At 44.2% G+C, this 13765-nt stretch overlaps 1 protein-coding gene and 1 pseudogene across 1 annotated transcript in view; both read right to left on the bottom strand.

The window, feature by feature from the left end:
- Nucleotides 1-13765, bottom strand: part of LOC135564907 (serine/threonine-protein kinase SMG1-like) — a 58837-nt gene that overhangs the window by 14718 nt on the left and 30354 nt on the right.
- LOC135564971 (serine/threonine-protein kinase SMG1-like) overlaps nt 6720-13765 on the bottom strand; it is an 8912-nt pseudogene continuing 1866 nt past the window's right edge.

The raw sequence follows: 13765 nt of genomic DNA, 5'->3' as shown, positions 1-13765 counted from the left end.
ATAAACAGTATTTACCGTTAAGGAGCAGACCCTCTCCATAGATAAACAGTATTTACCGTTGTGGAACAGACCCTCTCTATAGTTAAAACAGTATTTACCGTTGTGGAACAGACCCTCTCTATAGTTAAACAGTATTTACCGTTGTGGAACAGACCCTCTCTATAGTTAAACAGTATTTACCGTTGTGGAACAGACCCTCTCTATAGTTAAAACAGTATTTACCGTTGTGGAACAGACCCTCTCTATAGACAGTATTTACTGTTGGGAACAGACCCTCTCTATAGATACAGTATTTACTATTGTGGAACAGACCCTCTCTATAGACAGTATTTACCATTGTGGAACAGACCCTCTCTATAGATCCACAGTATTTACCGTTGTGGAACAGACCCTCTCTATAGTTCCACAGTATTTACCAGGAACAGACCCTCTCTATAGATAAACAGTATTTACACGTTGCCAGGAACAGACCCTCTCTATAGTTAAACAGTATTTACCGTTGTGGAACAGACCCTCTCTATAGATCCACAGTATTTACCGTTTGTGGAACAGACCCTCTCTGGTTCCACAGTATTTACCGTTGTGGAACAGACCTCTCTATAGATAAACAGTATTTACCGTTGTGGAACAGACCCTCTCTATAGATAAACAGTATTTACCGTTATGGAACAGACCCTCTCTATAGTTAAACAGTATTTACCGTTGTGGAACAGACCCACTCTCTATAGTTCCACAGTATTTACCGTTTGTGGAACAGACCCTCTCTATAGATAAACAGTATTTACACCGTTGAGGAGCAGACCCTCTCTATAGATAAACAGTATTTACCGTTGTGGAACAGACCCTCTCTATAGTTAAACAGTATTTACCGTTGTGGAACAGACCCTCTCTATAGATAAACAGTATTTACCGTTGTGGAACAGACCCTCTCTATAGATAAACAGTATTTACCGTTGTGGAACAGACCCTCTCTATAGATAAACAGTATTTACCCGTTGTGGAACAGACCCTCTCTATAGTTAAACAGTATTTACCGTTTAGGAACAGACCCTCTCTATAGTTCCACAGTATTTACCGTTGTGGAACAGACCCTCTCTATAGATAAACAGTATTTACCGTTGTGGAACAGACCCTCTCTATAGATAAACAGTATTTACCGTTGTGGAACAGACCCTCTCTATAGTTAAACAGTATTTACCGTTGAAACAGACCCTCTCTATAGTTAAACAGTATTTACCGTTAGGAACAGACCCTCTCTATAGTTAAACAGTATTTACCGTTGTGGAACAGACCCTCTCTATAGTTAAACAGTATTTACCGTTGTGGAACAGACCCTCTCTATAGATAAACAGTATTTACCGTTGTGGAGCAGACCCTCTCTATAGATAAAACAGTATTTACCGTTGTGGAACAGACCCTCTCTATAGTTAAACAGTATTTACCGTTGTGGAACAGACCCTCTCTATAGTTCCACAGTATTTACCATTGTGGAACAGACCCTCTCTATAGTTAAAACAGTATTTACCATTGTGGAACAGACCCTCTCTATAGATAAACAAAGTATTTACCGTTTGTGGAACAGACCTCTCTCTATAGTTCCACAGTATTTACCGGTAATGAACAGACCCTCTCTTTTGTTCCACAGTATTTACCCGTTGTGGAACAGACCCTCTCTATAGTTAAACAGTATTTACCGTTGTGGAACAGACCCTCTCTATAGTTCCACAGTATTTGCCGTTTATGGAACAACCTCTCTCTATAGATAAACAGTATTTACCGTTGTGGAACAGACCCTCTCTATAGATAAACAGTATTTACCGTTGTGGAACAGACCCTCTCTATAGATAAACAGTATTTACCGTTGTGGAACAGACCCTCTCTATAGTTCCACAGTATTTACCGTTGTGGAACAGACCCTCTCTATAGACAGTATTTACCATTGTGGAACAGACCCTCTCTATAGATAAACAGTATTTAACGTTGTGGAGCAGACCCTCTCTATAGATAAACAGTATTTACCGTTGTGGAACAGACCCTCTCTATAGTTCCACAGTATTTACCGTTGTGGAAATGACCCTCTATAGATAAACAGTATTTACTGTTGAGGAGCAGACCCTCTCTATAGATAAACAGTATTTACCGTTGTGGAACAGACCCTCTCTATAGTTAAACAGTATTTACCGTTGTGGAACAGACCCTCTCTATAGATAAACAGTATTTACCGTTGTGGAACAGACCCTCTCTATAGATAAACAGTATTTACCGTTGTAGAACAGACCCTCTCTATAGATAAACAGTATTTACTTGTGGAACAGACCCTCTCTATAGTTCCACAGTATTTACCGTTGTGAAACAGACCCTCTCTATAGATAAACAGTATTTACCATTGTGGAGCAGACCCTCTCTATAGATAAACAGTATTTACCGTTGTGGAACAGACCTCCTCTATAGATAAACAGTATTTACCGTTGTGGAACAGACCCTCTCTATAGTTAAACAGTATTTACCGTTGTGGAACAGACCCTCTCTATAGTTAAACAGTATTTACCGTTGTGGAACAGACCCTCTCTATAGTTAAACAGTATTTACCGTTGTGGAACAGACCCTCTCTATAGTTAAACAGTATTTACCGTTGTGGAACAGACCCTCTCTATAGTTAAACAGTATTTACCGTTGTGGAACAGACCCTCTCTATAGATAAACAGTATTTACCGTTGTGGAGCAGACCCTCTCTATAGATAAACAGTATTTACCGTTGTGGAACAGACCCTCTCTATAAAGTTGAAAACAGTATTTACCGTTGTGGAACAGACCCTCTCTATAGTTAAACAGTATTTACCGTTGTGGAACAGACCCCTCTCTATAGTTAAACAGTATTTACCGTTGTGGAACAGACCCTCTCTCTATAGTTAAACAGTATTTGCCGTTGGAACAGGCCCTCTCTATAGACAGTGTTACCGTTGTGGAACAGACCTCTCTATAGATACAGTATTTACCATTGTGGAACAGACCCTCTATAGACAGTATTTACCATTGTGGAACAGACCCTCTCTATAGATCCACAGTATTTACCGTTGTGGAACAGACCCTCTCTATAGTTCCACAGTATTTACCGTTAATGGAACAGACCCTCTCTATAGATAAACAGTATTTACCGTTGTGGAACAGACCCTCTCTATAGTTAAACAGTATTTACCGTTGTGGAACCAGACCCTCTCTATAGATCCACAGTGATTTACCGTTGTAAACAGACCCTCTCTATAGTTCCACAGTATTTACCGTTGTGGAACAGACCCTCTCTATAGATAAACAGTATTTACCGTTGTGGAACAGATACTCTCTATAGATAACAGTATTTACCGTTGTAGAATGACCCTCTCTATAGTTAAAGCAGTATTTACCGTTGTGGAACGGACCACTCTCTATAGTTCCACAGTATTTACCGTTAGGAACAGACCCTCTCTATAGATAAACGAGTATTTACCGTTGAGAGCAGACCCTCTCTATAGATAAACAGTATTTACCGTTGTGGAACAGACCCTCTCTATAGTTAAACAGTATTTACCGTTGCTGTGAACAGACCCTCTCTATAGATAAACAGTATTTACTTGTAGGAACAGACCCTCTCTATAGATAAACAGTATTTGCGTTGTGGAACAGACCTCTCTATAGATAAACAGTATTTACCGTTGTGGAACAGACCCTCTCTATAGTTAAACAGTGTTTACCGTTGTGGAACAGACCCTCTCTATAGTTCCACAGTATTTACCGTTTATGGAACAGACCCTCTCTATAGATAAACAGTATTTACCATTGTGGAGCAGACCCTCTCTATAGATAAACAGTATTTACCGTTGTGGAACAGACCCTCTCCTATAGTTAAACAGTATTTACCGTTGTGGAACAGACCCTCTCTATAGTTAAGCAGTATTTACCGTTGTGGAACAGACCCTCTCTATAGACAGTATTTACCGTTGTGGAACAGACCCTCTCTATAGATACAGTATTTACCATTGTGGAACAGACCCTCTCTATAGACAGTATTTACCATTGTGGAACAGACCCTATAGTTAAAGCAGTATTTACCGTTGTGGAACAGACCCTCTATAGTTAAACAGTATTTACCGTTGTGGAACAGACCCTCTCTATAGTTAAACAGTATTTACCGTTGTGAACAGACCCTCTCTATTAAACAGTATTTACCGTTGTGGAACAGACCCTCTCTATAGACAGTATTTACCGTTGTGGAACAGACCCTCTCTATAGATACAGTATTTACCATTGTGGAACAGACCCTCTCTATAGACAGTATTTACCATTGTGGAACAGACTCTCTCTATAGATCCACAGTATTTACCGTTGGGAACAGATTTCTCTATAGTTCCACAGTATTTACCGTTAATGGAACAGACCCTCTCTATAGATAAAACAGTATTTACCGTTGTGGAACAGACCCTCTCTATAGTTAAACAGTATTTACCGTTGTGGAACAGACCCTCTCTATAGATCCACAGTATTTTACCGTTGTGGAACAGACCCTCTCTATAGTTCCACAGTATTTACCGTTGTGGAACAGACCTCTCTATAGATAAACAGTATTTAATTGTTGTGGAACAGACCCTCTCTATAGTTAAACAGTATTTACCATTGTGGAACAGACCCTCTCTAGACAGTATTTACCATTGTGGAACAGACCCTCTCTATAGACATATTTACCATTGTGGAGCAGACCCTCTCTATAGATAAACAGTATTTTACCGTTGTGGAACAGACCCTCTCTATAGTTAAACAGTGTTTACCATTGCCATGGAACAGACCCTCTCTATAGACAGTATTTACCATTGTGGAAACAGACCCTCTCTATAGACAGTATTTACCATTGTGGAACAGACCCTCTCTATAGACAGTATTTACCATTGTGGAACAGACCCTCTCTATAGACAGTATTTACCATTGTGGAACAGACCCTCTCTATAGACAGTATTTACCGTTGTGGAACAGACCCTCTCTATAGATACAGTATTTACCGTTGTGGAACAGACCCTCTCTATAGATACAGTATTTACCGTTGTGGAGCAGACCCTTGCAGAACTTGTGGAAGGAGGGAGGGAGAAGAGAGGGGTGTAGGTATCAGACCCCTTCATCATCAGGCACATCTCCAGAGACCACGTCAACAACAGCTTCCTGTTTGGAGCAGACACACACACACACACACACACACACTAGGTTAGGTTATATGGTGGAGAAATTACAAGATTGTGTTATAATACGGTCATGGCATCAAATGGTTGTTTTAAGCAACAGAACAGAGGGTTCTGAGAACACTGTGTGTGTTCTATGGAGGATGGGCCTCTGGGGAGATTGTGTTTATAATACTGTCATAGCATCAAATGGTTGTTTTATGCAACAGAACAGAGGGGTCTAAGAACACTGTGTGTGTTCTATGGAGATGGCCTCTGGGAGATTGTGTTATAATACTGTCATAGCATCAAATGGTTGTTTTATGCAACAGAACAGAGGTTCTAAGAACACTGTGTTCTATGGAGGATGGGGCTCTGGAGATTGTGTTGCAATACTGTCATAGCATCAAATGGTTGTTTTATGCAACAGAACAGAGGGTTCTAAGAACACTGTGTTCTATGGAGGATGGGCCTACTGGGAGGATTGTGTTATAATACTGTCATAGCATCAAATGGTTGTTTTATGCAACAGAACAGAAGGTTCTGAGAAACACTGTGTGTTCTACGGAGGATGGGCCTCTGGGAGATTGTGTTATAATACTGTCATGAAGTATCAAATGGTTATGCTTTATGCAACAGAACAGAAGGTTCTGAGAAACACTGTGTGTGTTTACGGAGGATGAGCCTCTGGGAGATTTAACACTGACAGGAGATTGACCATGTCTTTGGGTGATACCATTCCAGAGCTGAGGTAATGTTTCTGTACCAGGGGGACTGTGGCTCAGTATGATTAGGGTCTGGGGGACTATGGCTCCAGTATGGAGTTAAGGGTCCCCAAGGGGGACATAGCTCCAGTATGGAGTTGGGGCCAGAACCTGATTCTACAATGGAACAGTCTTTACCGCAGATACTGTCTGCTGTGAATTATTATTATCTCTTATATATGAATCCTAACCTCATGACCCATTTCATATCTGTTGTTTGTCATGGATGAACTTTGCTACTTACTAAATGCTGCGTCTCGTAACATCCAGGGTCGCTGACAAGCTCCATTACTGCACTAATTAAATAATAAGCTCCATTACTGCACTAATTAAATAATAAGCTCCATTACTGCACTAATTAAATAATAAGCTCCATTACTGCACTAATTAAATAATAAGCTCCATTACTGCACTAATTAAATAATAAGCTCCATTACTGCACTAATTAAATAATAAGCTCCATTACTGCACTAATTAAATAATAAGCTCCATTACTGCACTAATTAAATAATAAGCTCCATTACTGCACTAATTAAATAATAAGCTCCATTACTGCACTAATTAAATAATAAGCTCCATTACTGCACTAATTAAATAATACAAGTTGGATTGTTTTGAAGAAATGTAAAGTCTCCTTTTGACAATAATTCCACCCACAGTTATCGTTCAACTACACCTGTGTGTGTGTGTGTGTGAAGACATGTATAGCGCGTGTACCTGGCCTCAGTGTAGAGCTGCTCCTTCCTCAGCAGGGCTCCCAGGGGCTGGCAGGAGTGCTGAAGTGTTTCCTGGTTGCCGTGGTTACCGTGCTGATGACGCCCGTCAAAGAGAGAAGGGAGGAGGAGGACAGGCTGGACGAGATGAAGTGATCATGTCTAAAGAAAAACAGAGGGGAGAGAGAGGATTGAAAGAGAAGACAACAGAATGTAGTGAACTGTTTAAAAAAAGATTGAAGTTTTGTGGTACAGTGTGAGTACAGGGTGGTAGTGTGTTACCTGGTACAGTGTGAGTACAGGGTATATAACAGCAGGGTGGTAGTGTGTGTTACCTGGTACAGTGTGAGTACAGGGTGGTAGTGTGTGTTACCTGGTACAGTGTGAGTACAGGGTATATAACAGCAGGGTGGTAGTGTGTGTTACCTGGTACAGTGTGAGTACAGGGTGGTAGTGTGTGTTACCTGGTACAGTGTGAGTACAGGGTATATAACAGCAGGGTGGTAGTGTGTGTTACCTGGTACAGTGTGAGTACAGGGTGGTAGTGTGTGTTACCTGGTACAGTGTGAGTACAGGGTATATAACAGCAGGGTGGTAGTGTGTGTTACCTGGTACAGTGTGAGTACAGGGTGGTAGTGTGTGTTACCTGGTACAGTGTGAGTACAGGGTGGTAGTGTGTGTTACCTGGTACAGTGTGAGTACAGGGTGGTAGTGTGTGTTACCTGGTACAGTGTGAGTACAGGGTGGTAGTGTGTGTTACCTGGTACAGTGTGAGTACAGGGTATATAACACAGCATATTGTACAGCAGGGTGGTAGACGGCCAGGTCAGAGTGGACCAACATCAGGTTCTGACTCAACAACGCAAACACCGTCGGAGACAGAGCCCACATCTACAGAGTGGGAGGGGGGCAGAGGGAGAGGCAGAGAGGGGGGCAAAGGGAGGGAGAGAGGAGAGGGGGGGGGCAGAGGGAGAGGGAGGAGAGACAAGCCAGAGGTACATTTTAAGTTACAGTTCAGTCATGTTACTTGGTGTTGCTGATGGTAGTGCAGTGTGTGTTATGTAACATACCCCTATGAGTGAGTGCTCGGTATTTGGGCCAGAAATGTGCGTGTGTGTGTGTGTGTGTATGTGTGTGTGGTAAATCCAACATACCCCTATCAGTGAGTTCTTGGTATTTGGGCCAGAAATTATGTGTGTGTGTGTGTGTGTGTGTGTGTGTGTGTGTGTGGTAATCCAACATACCCCTATGAGTGAGTTCTTGGTGTTGCCGATGGTGGTGAGGGCTGACAGGTTGAAGATGAGGGTGAACTCTGCCCTCTCTGGGGTGAGGGTGAGGGGGGCGAAGACAGGATGCTGAATGCCGGGAAAGGGTGGAGGGGTTGGGGAGGGGTACCAGGGGTCGGAGAGAGGCCCAGGGGGGCCAGAAGGCTGGACAGGGCACAGGCCATCTCTCCCAGAACCAGTTTATACGCTGCTTCCAGAATGGGGATGTTCTTCAGGCTCAAAACAGACTGGTACACACCCAGGGCTGCTGACATCACCTGGGGGTGGGGGAGAGAGCAGAGGGGTCAGTGAAGACACAGACTGGTACACACCCAGGGCTGCTGACATCACCTGGAGAGAGAGAGAGCAAGAGCCCAACATCCTTAGCTAGCTAACATTACATCTCTGTGTTTATCAGAGCACAACATCCTCAGCTAGCTAACATTACATCTCTGTGTTTATCAGAGCACAACATCCTCAGCTAGCTAACATTACATCTGTTATCAGAGCCCAACATCCTTAGCTAGTTAACATTACATATGTTATCAGAGCCCAACATCCTTAGCTAGCTAGCTAACATTACATCTGTTATCAGAGCCCAACATCCTTAGCTAGCTAGCTAACATTACATCTGTTATCAGAGCCCAACATCCTTAGCTAGCTAGCTAACATTACATCTGTTATCAGAGCCCAACATCCTTAGCTAGCTAGCTAACATTACATCTGTTATCAGAGCCCAACATCCTTAGCTAGCTAGCTAACATTACATCTGTTATCAGAGCCCAACATCCTTAGCTAGCTAGCTAACATTACATCTGTTATCAGAGCCCAACATCCTTAGCTAGCTAGCTAACATTACATCTGTTATCAGAGCCCAACATCCTTAGCTAGCTAACATTACATCTGTTATCAGAGCCCAACATCCTTAGCTAGCTAACATTACATCTGTGTTTATCAGAGCACAACATCCTTAACTAGCTAACATTACATCTGTTATCAGAGCCCAACATCCTCAGCTAGCTAACATTACATCTCTGTGTTTATCAGAGCCCAAAATCCTTAGCTAGCTAGCTAACATTACATCTCTCTGTTTATCAGAGCCCAACATCCTCAGCTAGCTAACATTACATCTCTGTGTTTATCAGAGCCCAAAATCCTTAGCTAGCTAGCTAACATTACATCTCTCTGTTTATCAGAGCCCAACATCCTTAGCTAGCTAGCTAACATTACATCTCTGTGTTTATCAGAGACCAAGGGCTTAGGGGCCCAAGTGTTGGGTTTGAGATTCAGCCTATGGTGGTGGTCGATGGAACTTCATTTGGCCCCATAGGTCACAATTCTACACATTTTTCTTATCGTTTTAACTGCAGTTTAAAAGTCAAGAACTGTTTCCATTTGTCACATCCCTGACAAACACACCCACCTCTCTGTCCCTGTTGAAGCGTAGCTCCAGGAGCTGTGATGTTGGAGCCAGCAGCTTCTCCACAAACCACGCTGGGAGCTTAGTGTTGATCTGGTCCACAATCTACAACACAGAGAGAGAGGAGATAATCAATATGGGGTTATTATTAAGAGGAGAGGCAACGCGTTGAACGACCAACCAGTTCTCTGCATTCGGGCAGACATGCATAAAATTGTCAACATGTTTCAGAATGTAGGCCTATATTGGACGCAACATTCAAGTTTCCGCTCACAAAACCAGTCCCCGGCCGTATAAAAACAGTCCCCGGCCGTATAAAAACAGTCCCCGGCCGTATAAAAACAGTCCTCGGCCGTATAAAACCAGTCCCCGGCCGTATAAAACCAGTCCCCGGCCGCATGCAAACCAGTATTAGAACCAGTTCTTACCAACGTGATGAGGCTGAGGACGGCCAGGCTGTACTCTGGGCCACAGGCCCGGCAGGCATCCAGCTGGTCCAGACCGTAGGTGATGACGGCGTCGGTCAGCTGTGCGGACGGCTCCAAGCTCACCAGCAGGACACACACACACTCGTTCCCCGCCGTCAACACCGGCTCAGAGAACAACACCTGCTTGGCCGTCGACACGCACGCCAAAACCCGGTTCAAAACCTGGAGAAAGGGAGGAAGGAGAGAGGGAGGAAGGAGAGAGGAAGGAGAGAGGGAGTAGAGGGAGGAAGGAGAGAGAGAGGAAGGAGAAAGGAGAAAGGGAGTAAGTAGAGGGAGTAGAGGGAAGAAGTAGAGAGGGAGGAAGGCGAGAGGGAGTAGAGGGAAGAAGTAGAGAGGAGGAAGGCGAGAGGAGTAGAGGGAAGAAGTAGAGAGGGAGGAAGGAGAGAGGGAGTAGAGGGAAGAAGTAGAGAGGGAGGAAGGCGAGAGGGAGTAGAGGGAGGAAGGAGAGAGGGAGTAGAGGGAGGAAGGAGAGAGGGAGTAGAGGGAGGAAGGAGAGAGGGAGTAGAGGGAGGAAGGAGAGAGGGAGTAGAGGGAGGAAGGAGAGAGGGAGTAGAGGGAGGAAGGAGAGAGGGAGTAGAGGGAGGAAGGAGAGAGGAGTAGAGGGAGGAAGGAGAGAGGGAGTAGAGGGAGGGAAGGAGAGAGGGAGTAGAGGGAGGAAGAAGAGAGGGAGTAGAGGGAGGAAGGAGAGAGGGAGTAGAGGGAGGAAGGAGAGAGGGAGTAGAGGGAGGAAGGAAAGAGGGAGTAGAGGGAGTAAGGAGAGAGGGAGCAAGGAGAGAGGGAGAGAGGGAGTAGAGGGAGAAAGAAGAGAGGGAGTAGAGGGAGGAAGGAGAGAGGGAGTAGAGGGAGGAAGGAGAGAGGGAGTAGAGGGAGAAAGGAGAGAGGGAGTAGAGGGAGGAAGGAGAGAGGGAGTAGAGGGAGGAAGGAGAGAGGGAGCAAGGAGAGAGGGAGTAGAGGGAGGAAGTAGAGAGGGAGGAAGGAGAGATGGAGTAGAGGGAGGAAGGAGAGAGGGAGTAGAGGGAGGAAGGAGAGAGGGAGTAGAGGGAGGAAGGAGAGAGAGGAAGGAGAGAGAGAGAGGAAGGAGAGAGAGAGGAAGGAGAGAGAGAGGAAGGAGAGAGAGAGGAAGGAGAGAGAGGAAGGAGAGAGAGAGTAGAGGGAGGAAGGAGAGAGGGAGCAAGGAGGGAGGAAGGAGAGAGGGAGCAAGGAGGGAGGAAGGAGAGAGGGAGCAAGGAGGGAGGAAGGAGAGAGGGAGCAAGGAGAGAGGGAGTAGAGGGAGGAAGGAGAGAGGAAGGAGAGAGAGAGGAAGGGGAGAGAGAGGAAGGAGAGAGAGGAAGGAGAGAGAGTAGAGGGAGGAAGGAGAGAGAGAGTAGAGGGAGGAAGGAGAGAGAGAGTAGAGGGGAGAGGGAGTAGAGGGAGGAAGGACAGAGGGAGAAAGGAAAGAGAGAGGGAGTAGAGGGAGGAAGGAGAGAGGGAGTAGAGGGAGGAAGGAGAGAGGGAGGAGGGAAGAGAGGGAGGAATGAGAGAGGAGGAGGTAAGATTGTGTTGGGATCAAATTATGTGACATATGCCTGGTTAATTACGAGAGTCTGTGTGTCTTTCTCCCCATCTCGCCTTACAGAGACGTATGCCTGTGTGATGTGTGTGTGTGATGGGTGTGTGTGTGTGTGTGTGTCTCTCTCCTTACATCAGAGACGTATGCCTGTGTGTGTGTGTCTCTCTCCTTACATCAGAGACGAGGCCTGTGTGTGTGTCTCTCCTTAACATCAGAGACGTATGCCTGTGTGTGTGTGTGTCTCTCCCTTACATCAGAGACGTATGCCTGTGTGTGTGTGTGTGTGTCTCTCCTTACATCAGAGACGTATGCCTGTGTGTGTGTGTGTGTGTGTGTGTGTGTGTGTGTGTGTCTCCCTTACATCAGAGACGTATGCCTGTGTGTGTGTGTGTCTCTCTCCTTACATCAGAGACGTATGCCTGTGTGTGTGTGTGTGTGTGTGTGTGTGTGTGTGTGTGTGTGTCTCTCTCCTTACATCAGAGACGTATGCCTGTGTGTGTGTGTGTGTGTGTGTGTGTGTGTGTCTCTCTCCTGTGTGATGGGGGTGTGTGTGATGGGTGTGTGTGTGTGTGTGTGTGATGTGTGTGTGTGTGTGTGTGTGTGTGTGTGATGTGTGTGTGTGTCTCTCCTTACATCAGAGACGTATGCCTGTGTGATGGGCGGTCCTAATGGGGTTGAAGCGTTGTCCATGCAGCACCACGGTGCTGGAACACCCTCAGCAGGGCGGCCAGTTTGGGCAGAGACACCGTGGAGTGGGGATGTCTCTCGCTCACCGCTCGCCAGAAACCCACGTGACCAGGTCCTGAGACAACGTGGGGACAAGGAAGTCCATAGATTTGTTCATGACGTTTCAAATGTAATGTTAATACAACAGGATGTCAGCGACACCTAGACTTATTCTACATGTTGTGGTGTTAAACCCCTAGACTTATTCTACATGTGGTGTTAAACCCCTAGACTTATTCTACATGTTGTGTTGTTAAACCCCTAGACTTATTCTACATGTTGGTTAAAGTTATTAAACCCTAGACTTATTCTACATGTTGTGTTAAACCCCTAGACTTATTCTACATGTTGTGGTGTTAAACCCCTAGACTTATTCTACATGTTGTGGTGTTAAACCCCTAGACTTATTCTGCATGTTGTTGTTGTGTTAAACCCCTAGACTTATTCTACATGTTGTGGTGTTAAACCACTAGACTTATTCTACATGTTGTGTGTTAACCACTGTTGCATGTGCTGTGTGTTAAACCCCAGACTTATTCTACATGTTGTTGTGTTAAACCCCTGTGTTAAACCCTAGACTTATTCTACATGTTGTTGCTGTGTTAAACCCTAGACTTATTCTACATGTTGTGGTGTTAAACCATCAGACTTATTCTATGTTGTGGTGTTAAACCCCTAGACTTATTCTACATGTTGTGGTGTTAAACCCCTAGACTTATTCTACATGTTGTGTTAAACCCCTAGACTTATTCTACATGTTGTTGTGGTTTGCATTAAACCCTAGACTTATTCTACATGTTGTTGTGTGTTAAAGCCCTAGACTTATTCTACATGTTGTTGTGTTGACCCCTGGACTTATTCTGCATGTTTGTTGTTGTATAAACCACTAGACTTATTCTGCATGTTGTGGTGTTAAGCCCTGGTTATTCTACGTTATTGTTAAACCCCTAGACTTATTCTACATATTGTTGTGTTAAACCCTAGACTTATTCTACATGTTGTTTCTGCATGTTGTGTTAAACCCCTAGACTTATTCTGCATGCCCCTGATGTGTGTTGTGGTGTTAAACCCTGGACTTATTCTACGTGATTGTTAGGCCCTGGACTTATTCTGCGTGTTGTTGATTGTTAAACCCTGGACTTATTCTACGTGTTGTGTTAAACCCCTGGACTTATTCTGCGTGTTGTGTTAGGCCACAAAAACTGATGTGTTTATTGATTAAAAACCCTGGACTTATTCTGCGTATGTTGTGATTGTTAAACCCTAGACTTATTCTACATGTTGTTGTTAAGCCCCTAGACTTATTCTACAATATTTGTTGTGTTAGGCCCTGGACTTATTCTGCAACCACTAGACTTATTCTGCATGTTGTTGTGTTAAACCCCTAGACTTATTCTACATGTTGTTGTGTTAAACCCTAGACTTATTCTACATGTTGTTGTTGTGTAACTAGACTTATTCTGCATGTTGTGTTAAACCCCTAGACTTATTCTACATGTGCCCTGTTGTGTTAAACCCTGGACTTATTCTACATGTTGTTGTTGTGTTAAAACCCCTAGACTTATTCTACATGTTGTTGTTGTGTTAAACCCTAGACTTATTCTACATGTTGTGGTGTTAAACCCCTAGACTTATTCTGCATGTTGTTGTGTTAAACCCC

This window comes from Oncorhynchus nerka, linkage group LG26, assembly GCF_034236695.1.
Source record: "Oncorhynchus nerka isolate Pitt River linkage group LG26, Oner_Uvic_2.0, whole genome shotgun sequence".
Classification (NCBI taxonomy): domain Eukaryota; kingdom Metazoa; phylum Chordata; class Actinopteri; order Salmoniformes; family Salmonidae; genus Oncorhynchus; species Oncorhynchus nerka.
Note: the sequence above shows the minus strand (reverse complement) of the source record. Positions and strands in the feature narration are given on the sequence as shown.